Genomic DNA, 9,727 nt, shown 5'->3' with positions numbered 1-9,727 from the left:
GCTTTCCCGTGTGAGTTCACGTGAGCCAGGCATCCTATGGGACAAACGAGTCCACTCTCACCTTGATGCCTGTGTGCTTGTGATCGGCACCTGGTGTGGCTCAGGCCTACCCAGAATCGAGGGTGTAGCCCAGGTGGGCTGGAACTCAGATCACCCAATCAGATCCTTCTGCCCCAGGCTCCAGCGTGCTGGGAAAAACCCGCACGTGCCACAGCGCTGTGTTCATCTTCTTGCTTTCTGTTGAAACTCTAAGTCCATGTAAAGGCGTGGCGACAACCAACCCACTGTTAAATATTCCAGTATACGCGTGTAAAGCATCAGGTTGTCATATCACCACGAACATAAAAGTGTAAGTAATTAAGATTAACAATTTTCTATCACTGATGCTTTGTCTATACTCAACTGTCTACAGCTGTCCTCAAAATCGTCTCTGCTATTGTTTTGTCCAAAGTCAGTGTGAGCTAGCATATAAGGGCTCTTTTGTGTAGGATGTCTTCCGTGTACGATGTCTGTCTTCTGTGTGGGATATCTGTTTCCCGTGTGAGCTGTCTCCCGTGTGGGATGTCTCCTGTGTGGCTGTCTCCCGTGTGGGATGTCTCCCGTGTGGCTGTCTCCTGTGTGGGATGTCTCCTGTGTGGTATGTCTCCCGTGTGAGCTGTCTCCCATGTGGGCTGTCTCCCATGTGGGCTGTGTAAATGGATAAAATAGGACTGTCATATCCTGCCAAGACAGGGTAAGATAGTTTTGAAAAGTTTCTTGCCTTTGAAAATAGTATGTTACGTTAGATCTTAGCCTAGTAGTGTCTGAGGAGAACAAAGTGATGGAGACATGTGGGACATGGGTCCCTGAGCAGCCTTCATCAGATGGATAAAGTTTGCACCTGATACACATGGGGCCTGAGCAGGCCTCGTCAGATGGATAACGTTCACACCTGACACACATGGGGCCTGAGCAGGCCTCTTCAGATAGATGGATAACGTTCACACCTGACACGCGTGGGGCCTGAGCAGCCTTCATCAGATGGATAACATTCACACCTGACCACAGGAGAGACTCTTAGTCGGGAGACCACACCTTGAATCTGGACATGCACTGGTTTTTTTTTTTTAGTGGTGCTCAAGGGTGAATCCCAGGCCTTTGCAATGCTAGACAAGCTCCATCTCTGGCCCTTGGCTTTTTAAGACAAGACTTCATTATATAGCTCAGGCTGGCTTTGAACTCGCTATGGTGCCCCAGCTGATTTTGAGTTCCTGCCTTCTGCTTTACCTCCTCAACACTGAAATAGAAGTTGTAGACCATCACCACGCCCAGTTTAGAGACTAAAAAAGCTTAATTTGAGCTATATTTATCTTATTTGTATGGGTGTTTTGCCTGCATGTATGTATGTGTGTCACATGGGTGCCTGGTGCCCCAGGAGGTCAGAAGAGGGCCTCAGACTCTTGGAACTGTATGTGTGGCTGTGAGCCACCATGTCAGTGAGGAACAATTGTTTCCGATGAAAAAGATTTCACTGGACTAAAAACAAAAAGATGAGTGAAGATGTAAATAATGGTCAGAGGTGGATGGCTGGCCTTTAACCCCAGCACCTGGGGGTGAGCTGGAGCTAGCCCCATCTAGCTTCATAGTAAGTTCTAGGCTAGCCCAGGTCTACATAGTGAGACCCTGTGAAAGAAAGAAAGAGAAAGAAAGAAAGAAAGAAAGAAAGAAAGAAAGAAAGATCTCAAGTGTTATGGAAAGACAATGAGAGATTAAATTTCTTAGAAGGAAGTTTGTTCCAGGAAATACAGTTCTGATATAAATAATTAATGCTGGCATAATTCATCTGAAATGTCTAAGGTACTGGGGTATTGGGCCTGTCCTCACAGTACTTGGGAGGTAGGAGCTGTAAGATGTTGGTTGAGCTCAAAGGTAGCCTGGGCTACACAACAAGGCTCTGTCTCCAAGATGGAGAGGGATCAAGACCTTCCTTGAGGACAGAGCAACAGGAATCGAAATGTCCAGTCCCCTCCACTGACCGGGAGGAGTGATATGAGCTTTATTAATTTTCCATTTAGGTCTGGGCTGCATAAACACAAGACTTATGGTTCCTGGAATTGAGTTTCCTCCAGTTTTGAAAATTACAGTGTCTGCCTCCAGGCCCCTGTCTGCTCCTTCGACAATGTCTGAGGACCACGTACCCCTGCCCCTCCCCCCCAACAGTGATTTTCTTGGTCAGAACTCTGGACTCCACACAGTGGCCCCACAGAGTTACAGTGTTACAGCCTCTTTTTCAAACGTGGGTTGGGTCTTCCTCTGGGAGACTCAGTCCTCAAAACGTTCCTTCCCTTTGACAGAGAGAATGGAAGCAAAACACCTGTCTTGGGGAGTTCTGCTTTCTGTCGGCACCAAGAGGACAGCACCAACCACAAGCAGCAGGTCCCTTCCTTGCCTTACAAAGCCCCTCGCAGGCCTCTTTCCTGTGTGACTTTCACTTTCCCAGAGGACCTAGTTTGCTCCCTCCCCTCCCCTTCCTCTGTGGTTGCTCTCCCTTGTCCAACTTGGCTTCACTTTCCCCCACAGTCAGAGAAATGGCTGAGCGGGGAGGCTTCTTCCGCCCTCCCCTTTGGAGACTGCACTTGAACACTCACAGGTCGGGGGAATCTTCTTTAGCTGTCACAGGGATTGGGGTAAGCTCAGTGGTGGGCCCCTGCTTAGACTGTACAAGGCCCTGGGTTGGGTCCCTAGTGGTCTGGCACCTGCCTCCACCCCCACCCCGCAAAGTTCGGAAAAGCTTCAGCTTTCTCCCAATGTGGTGTTTTCTCAAGCTGTAGTCTATCCTTTTAATTTTTAAAAAGATTTATTTATTTTATGTGTGTCCTTGTGTGCCAAAGTCTACATATGTGGATCCCCTGCATGCAGGTGCCTGCAGACACAGAAAAGAGCGATGATTTCCTGAAGTTACAGATGGTTGTGAGCTACCATGTGGGTGCTGGGAACTGAACCCAGGTTCTCTGCAAGAACAGAAAGTGCTCCTAACTCCTAAGTCTTCTGTCTCCTAATTTAAATGTTTCTGTTTTCTGAGACAGAGTCTCATATCGCAGTTCGGGCACACCATATAGCCAAAGATGGCTTGAACCCTCGGTCTTCTCTGCCTCCTCTGTCAAAGCTAACAAGGGCATCTGTCACACACTTTCTGCCTTCTCCCAAGGCTCCCTGGCATTTCCACTCTGCCACCCAATTCCTCCTTCTGGCCAAAATTAGGTACAGAGCGGCAGTTCCCCTTAATACTTCCCCTGTCAGCATTAATCCTTTCCCACAGGATGCGTGGGCACCGGGAAGCCAAGCACCTTGCTCTAGTTCATCCATGGCAAATGGTGGAGCTCTGATTCCAGAGGCCAAACACAGGCTCCTGTGCTGAGTTACAGTCTGGATAGTCCATGGGCAGCGGGGGAAAGGGGGTTCCCTGCAGACACCAGGTACGGTAGAGTGTCATCCTCACGAGGCAAGAAGGTTCAACACAACTCAAAAGCTGGTGTTGGTTCAGCCTTCCAGAGGGTGACCCCAGGCAGTTTACTTTAGTAGTCCTGTATTAGTACAGCATGGTTTGGAAAAGGATTTTAATTAGCTCAGCCACATGTGTACAATGAAGCTGAACATGGCATTAGATTGAAAGTCTTTTCAAAGCCCACGTGGCACCTTCCGAGCAGATGGGTTCCGATGGCTGAGAAAGTGCTCAAAGGTCTAAGGAGGAAGCCAGGTGTGGCCTGGCCCTCCAGACAGCACAGGCCACCAGGTGACTGACTACATCGGCTCCCAGACTTCTGGGAAGAAAGTTTACATCCCTGCCTTTGAAGAGCCAGCCCTGCATGTGGACATCCCTGGTCTCCCTAGTGCTTATCTGTGAGCACAGCCCTGGTGGCCTCCACAGTAGACTCGCAGCAGCTTGAATGTGTCAAGGCCAGCAGTAGGCACCTCTCTGCTTTGGCTACTTTTGCCATGGGAGGTGGAGGGGTTTGTGGTTCATGTTCTGGTTCTGGGGTCTCTATTAATCCTCCCGGAATCTCTGATACCTCCTTTCTGGTATTTCTCCTCCCATCTTTGGCTTTCTTTTTTCCTCATCATCCTTCTCCTTCTTCTCCCTTCTTCGTCCTTCTTCTCTTCCTCCTCCCTTTTATTAAGCTTCATTTTGACCCAACATTTCTTGTCTTTTACAAAGTGTCAAAGTTTTTTTTTTGTTTAGAAACTGCTTATAATTAACTTTTAAATAATAACTCAAAAAAAAAAAAATCAACATACTTGCTCTGTAAGCACCCGGCAGCCATGCCCGCTCATCTGCCAGCCAGTTTCTCTACTAGAGAGGAAGGCTCCGGCAGCCTTGAGCGGCAAACAGATGCTCCGCAGTGGTGGTGGGCAGACGGCCTGCACTGCTCCAGTTTCGGGCTCAGACAACTGTGGCCCAGCTTCAGTGCAGAATTGTCCCTCTGCCTCCCAAGGGCAAATATCATCATTCCTCGGCGCCCTTGGCTTTCAATCCTTGTGACCCGGGCTCCGCTCTGCTTCTCACGTGAGTTCCTCAGTTGCCCTCCGGAAGTCTTCATCCTGACAGTTCACACTGAGCTCCCCCCCCATGGGAGGCCCCCATACTGTGCAGGCCTCTGGGGACTAAATTAGTGGTGAGTTCCAAAGAAAATGGCCTGTGCTGTGGCTCCTCCTCTAAAAGGTGGAGTATTTTCCTCCACAAACGGAGGTGTTTGTGCAATGCCACTCCATTGGGTTTCTTTGTTTTTTGGTTTTGGTTTTTGGAGACAGGTTGTTTCTTTGTGTGTTGTGTCCTGGCTGTCCTGAAACTCACCCTGTAGACCAGGCTAGCCTAGAATTCAGAGATCCACCTGCCTTTGCCTCCTGAGTGCTGGGATTAAACGCATGTGCCTCTACTATCCATCAGTGTCTGTATTTTTTTTTTGTGTGTGTGTCTGTATTTTTTAAATTATGTTTGTGTGTGTGCGCGTGTGCGTGCACTCATGTGCACATGTGAGCTTCTGTTTCTGTTGCAACTCAAGAGTACGCTGAACTTCAGGCCAGGCAACCAAAGCCCCAGTCGTCACGATACAAACAGCTAATGGCCACTGAGTTATGAGGTTTGACAGACAACATTTCATTTTCTCAACAGTGCTGTGAAGTATGTTCTACTGTCAAATGCCTTATAAATGTGGACTGAAGCACAGAGCGACATACATAGGGGCAGAGCCAGGCGGTCCTGCAGGGAGCCATCCAGTCTATGCAACCTGCCGGTCCCCCAAACAAAGTTTCCGTGAATTATCTGCAAATGCTCCATGTAATTTATGCATTTAGGTAAAAAAAAAATTACTAAAGTAGTCTGAAATTTACTGTTATCAAATTGAATCTGCAAATGATCATAAACTCAATACTGTTTTCTTATTAATAACTCCAATGATCGTGCTCAGAGTTACAGTGATACAGAATTGTGATTTCAGAATGGCTTCAATGGTAATTGTAACCCAGACTACAAATGCGCCTATCTCATAATCCATTACGAGTTGATTCTGTTCATTATTATTTTTTGAGTCTGCGCTGAGACTACATCCCTTGTAAATGCTTTGATTGTCTACTGAAGTTTCTGCTTACATGTTGGGCATGCTTTGAATATGTCAGTTCTTCCTCTATTATTCAGTCTGGAGTAACGCTGAACTTCTAGGTGTTTCCAGGTCTTACTTGCCCTAACAGTATCCCCCAGGAAACACCTCAGCACAGCAGAAGAGACTCTCTTGGAGGGGGACACTCCCATCCTCTCAAGCGACTTGGTTTCCTCTGGAGCAAGCTGACTGCCATTTTCAATGTTTGCTAATTAGACTACAGCCTGGTTTCCCCGGGGTTCCCAGGGCACCCTCAGAGCCACGGGTAAACTAACTGGACTACAGCCCTGGTTTTCCCGGCGGTCCCAGGGCACCAGCAGAGCCACGGGCAATAGGAGTTTGCTCCTGGGAGACCAGTAGCTACCACTACCTCCTGGTGACTTGAGGAGGAAGTTTACTTTGACTTCCAGATCCCAATGATCTTTCCTTAATGATCTTTCCCACCTCTCTTCAGAACCAACCATCTTTGGATCTGAAGTTAGTTGTTCCCTACGAGTCAGGGCTCCTAATCCCAAGCAGTAGAAGATGATCCGGCAACAACAGCAGGAACAGAGTTTATTGGAAGGACCATGGTAGACACGGGTGCGAAGGCTAGGGATCCAGATGAGGAAACAGGCAGCTTCAGGAAGAGGCAGCTCTGAGCACAACCTAGTCATCACACCCACGGAGCAGCTGGTTGGAAGCCCTCGTCACCGTGGCTGCTGAACACTGCCTCTGACTGCATCAGAGGTCTCTGCCACCTCTGACGGCATACTCACACCGTGAGCTCCAGACCTGTGGGTTTGGCATGGCTCACAGTCGGGGACAGAGCCTGGATTATACAACCACATTTTATTTCTCTAATTTTCTAGGGGCATGGCTCTGTTTCTTAAGACTGTGAAAGGAAATGCTTCCCTGAAGCATAGAGGAGCCTGGGTGCTGTCAGACTTCAAAATCCCAGCAAATAGTGACTATTATAGACCCAACTCTAGGAACATAGCCCTCTCTTCTCAAAGGGAGAAGGGAATAGCTTCTTCCCAAAGGGATAAGTGTCTCTTTCTTCTTAATGAAGAACATCTAGCATCAGGGACACAAAGGCAGGTGGATCTTTGTGAATTCGAGGCCTGGTCCACAGAGTGAGTTCCAGGACATCCAGGACTACACAGAGAAACCTTGTCTTGAAAACCAAACAAATAAAAAAAAAAGTAATTTTCTGGACTTTTCTTATCTATAACAACGTGCAATCAATTTATATAATCAAATTATACTTCTTTATAAATATTTATTATCTATTCCATTCTATACTCATATTCAACATATGAAAATATTTACTTTATTAATGTAAAATAATGAAATTGAAATATTAATGATCTCCTTAACAACTGTCTCCAACACAGGACTAAGATGGCTGCATTTTAAATAAATCTACAGCATCAAAATATTCAAAACATAGTATTTAAAAATGTGCAAACATGTAAACACACAAACACATAAACATACAAATGTAAGCATGCAAACATGTAAACATGAAAAAGGGAGAGTCCAATGGCTGTAAATATTTTTACTTTAAGAGGCTGCTTCAGTTTACTTTCTAGGGCTGTGATAAACACCCTGACCAAAGGCAACTTTGGGAAGAAGGTTTCTTTTTATAGCACCGTGAAAGGAAGTCAGGGCAGGAACTCAAGGTTGAAATCTGGAGGCAGGAACTGAGGGAGAATAATGGACGAACACTGCTGACTGGCTTGCCCTCATGGTTTTCCCAGCCTGCTTTGTAGTATAACCCCGGTACCACCTGTCCAGGGGTGGCACTGCTCAAAGTGGACTAGCCCTCCCACATGAATCCTTAATTAAGAAAAAATATGCCGCACAGACTTGCCTACAGGCCAAGCTGAAGGATGCATTTCTCATGTGAGGTTTCCTTTTTCCAGATGACCAGCTTGTATCAAACTGACAAAAAAAAAAAAAGCCAAATACCAACTTAAAAACATTTGGTAACTACCAGGGTGTTATTTTTATACACTCTGAATTTATATCTTATGATTTCATCAACGAAGGCTTGGCAGTTAGAGGCTGGGGTAAAACCCTCTAGCTCAGAGAGGTTGAGGAGCAACTAGCTGACCTTCCTCCTTTGCTGTTACCTCAGAAAAGATCACATCAGTCCACTGCCCCAAACCGTAAAGGCCCACCATACTCAAAGTCCCCCCTACTCCTGCATATGTGTCTCTCTATTGTCTTCTGAACTCCCTCTGACTCTAAGACTTCTGTCAATTAGTCACTGACTCTGCCTCCTGACCCAAGTTGATTTCATTTGATTAACACAACATTTCCCTGTTTTTGTCCAAATAAAAAAGAAAGGTTTTGCTGGACAGTGGTAGCACACACCTTTAATCCCAGCATCGGGAGGCAGAGACAGGCAGATCTCTGTGTGTTCGAGGCCAGCCTGGTCTGAAGCAGGAATTTTGAAGGACTGTCCTACCTTGTCTTGGCAAAGTTCAGCAGTCAACTTCTTTGTGTCCTGCTTGTCCAAGTTGTATAGCATACTGTCAGCAGCAATTCGAAGGCAGTTTCTTTCTTTTTTTTTCTCTTCTTTGAGACAGGGTATCTCTGTGTATCTTTGGAGCCTGTCCTGGAGCTTTCTCTGTAGATCAGGCTGGCCTTGAACTCACAGAGATCCACTTGTTTCTGCCTCCCAAGAGCTAGCATTAAAGGTGTGTGTCATCACTGCCTGGCAAGGGCAGTTTCTTGCCAGTGACTAACTTTGCCACAGAGAAAGCAAATTCCATATGGAGATTCTTTGAGGCTCATCATCCTTTTATTTTTCCTAAGTAGATTGGTGCTGCCAGGAGTAGACATGTCCCACTGTTATAAAAAGCCTTATGTTATTAAAATATCTGTAGTAATAGGAGCGGCGGGGCTGCGTCCCCAGCACCCTGGCCGCCTGCTAGCTTATGCCCCGAAATAACAACACACAAATTGTATTCATTTAAACACTGCTTGGCCCTTTAGCTCTAGCCCTTACTGGCTAATTCTGATATCCTGATCAACCCATCTCTAATAATCTCTGAGCATCTGTCTTACCGGGAAGATTCTAGCCTACGTCCATCCTGGGATGGAGCTTCATCGCGTGTGTCTGCCTGGGAGAGGGGAGGATGGCGTCTCTGAGCTCACTTCCTCTTCCTCCCAGCATTCTGTTCTGTTTACTCCTCCCACCTATGTTTTAACCTATCAGGGCAAGCAGCTTTTTTATTTAATTAACCAATGACCTTCCTCCATCAAATATCTTTGGCATATTCTGTATAACTTTGAAACATTTGAAAACCACAAATACATGAGGTTAAATAAAACTTATTTCTGTCTACATCCAAACCCTTACTACAAGTTTAATTGTTATCTAATTATCCTAAACAGTCTGTAATGTTAGTTTTCAGGAACTAGAATGTTACATTTTTAAATGAGTTGCAAAGGTACAATACCTTACAGTATGATGTAACACAAATTACCTTAATTTGTGTTAATATACAAAAATCCATACCAATTTAAAATATTTGAGACTAGTAGTTGCTTTTTAGTTTAAAAGTAGATTCAATAATCTACCCTTTTAACCCTTTTTTTATATGAAAGACAGAGGAAAGAAAAAGAAAGAAAAGAAGAAATTCCTAAATCTAACCTACTTTTGGTTTCCTCCCTGGCCATAACCAATAACAACTTGCAACTACCTCCCCTAAATGATGACAGACATCCATAACCCACCAAATGACCAAAAACACCCATGCTACCTTGTGAGAATGTGGACATTGTGTTCTTAAAATCACTTCCTGTTTTCTGGTGGCAAGGACATCTTTAGGGGATCCTGAGAAAATAAGGCTAGTGGTTAAGTCCTGGGAGAGCTAACTGTGTCATTTGTTGTCCAGTCTCTGTGTGAAGAGAAAGTGCAGGGTTTATCTCAACTCTTGCCTGGAGTAGTCTATGGGGGGGGGGGCATCTTAGCTAACTGCCTTGAAGTTGTCCTGAGCAGTTTGTAGTCCAGAGCTGATCTTTGGGAGGTGTTTGTCAGCGTAGAGGCCTTACTAAAGTCCAGGAGGAGTTGTCGTTACAGGGTCCCATCATCATCTTGG

This window comes from Microtus ochrogaster, chromosome 2, assembly GCF_000317375.1.
Source record: "Microtus ochrogaster isolate Prairie Vole_2 chromosome 2, MicOch1.0, whole genome shotgun sequence".
In the NCBI taxonomy this organism is placed as follows: domain Eukaryota; kingdom Metazoa; phylum Chordata; class Mammalia; order Rodentia; family Cricetidae; genus Microtus; species Microtus ochrogaster.
This window is presented reverse-complemented; position numbering follows the sequence as displayed.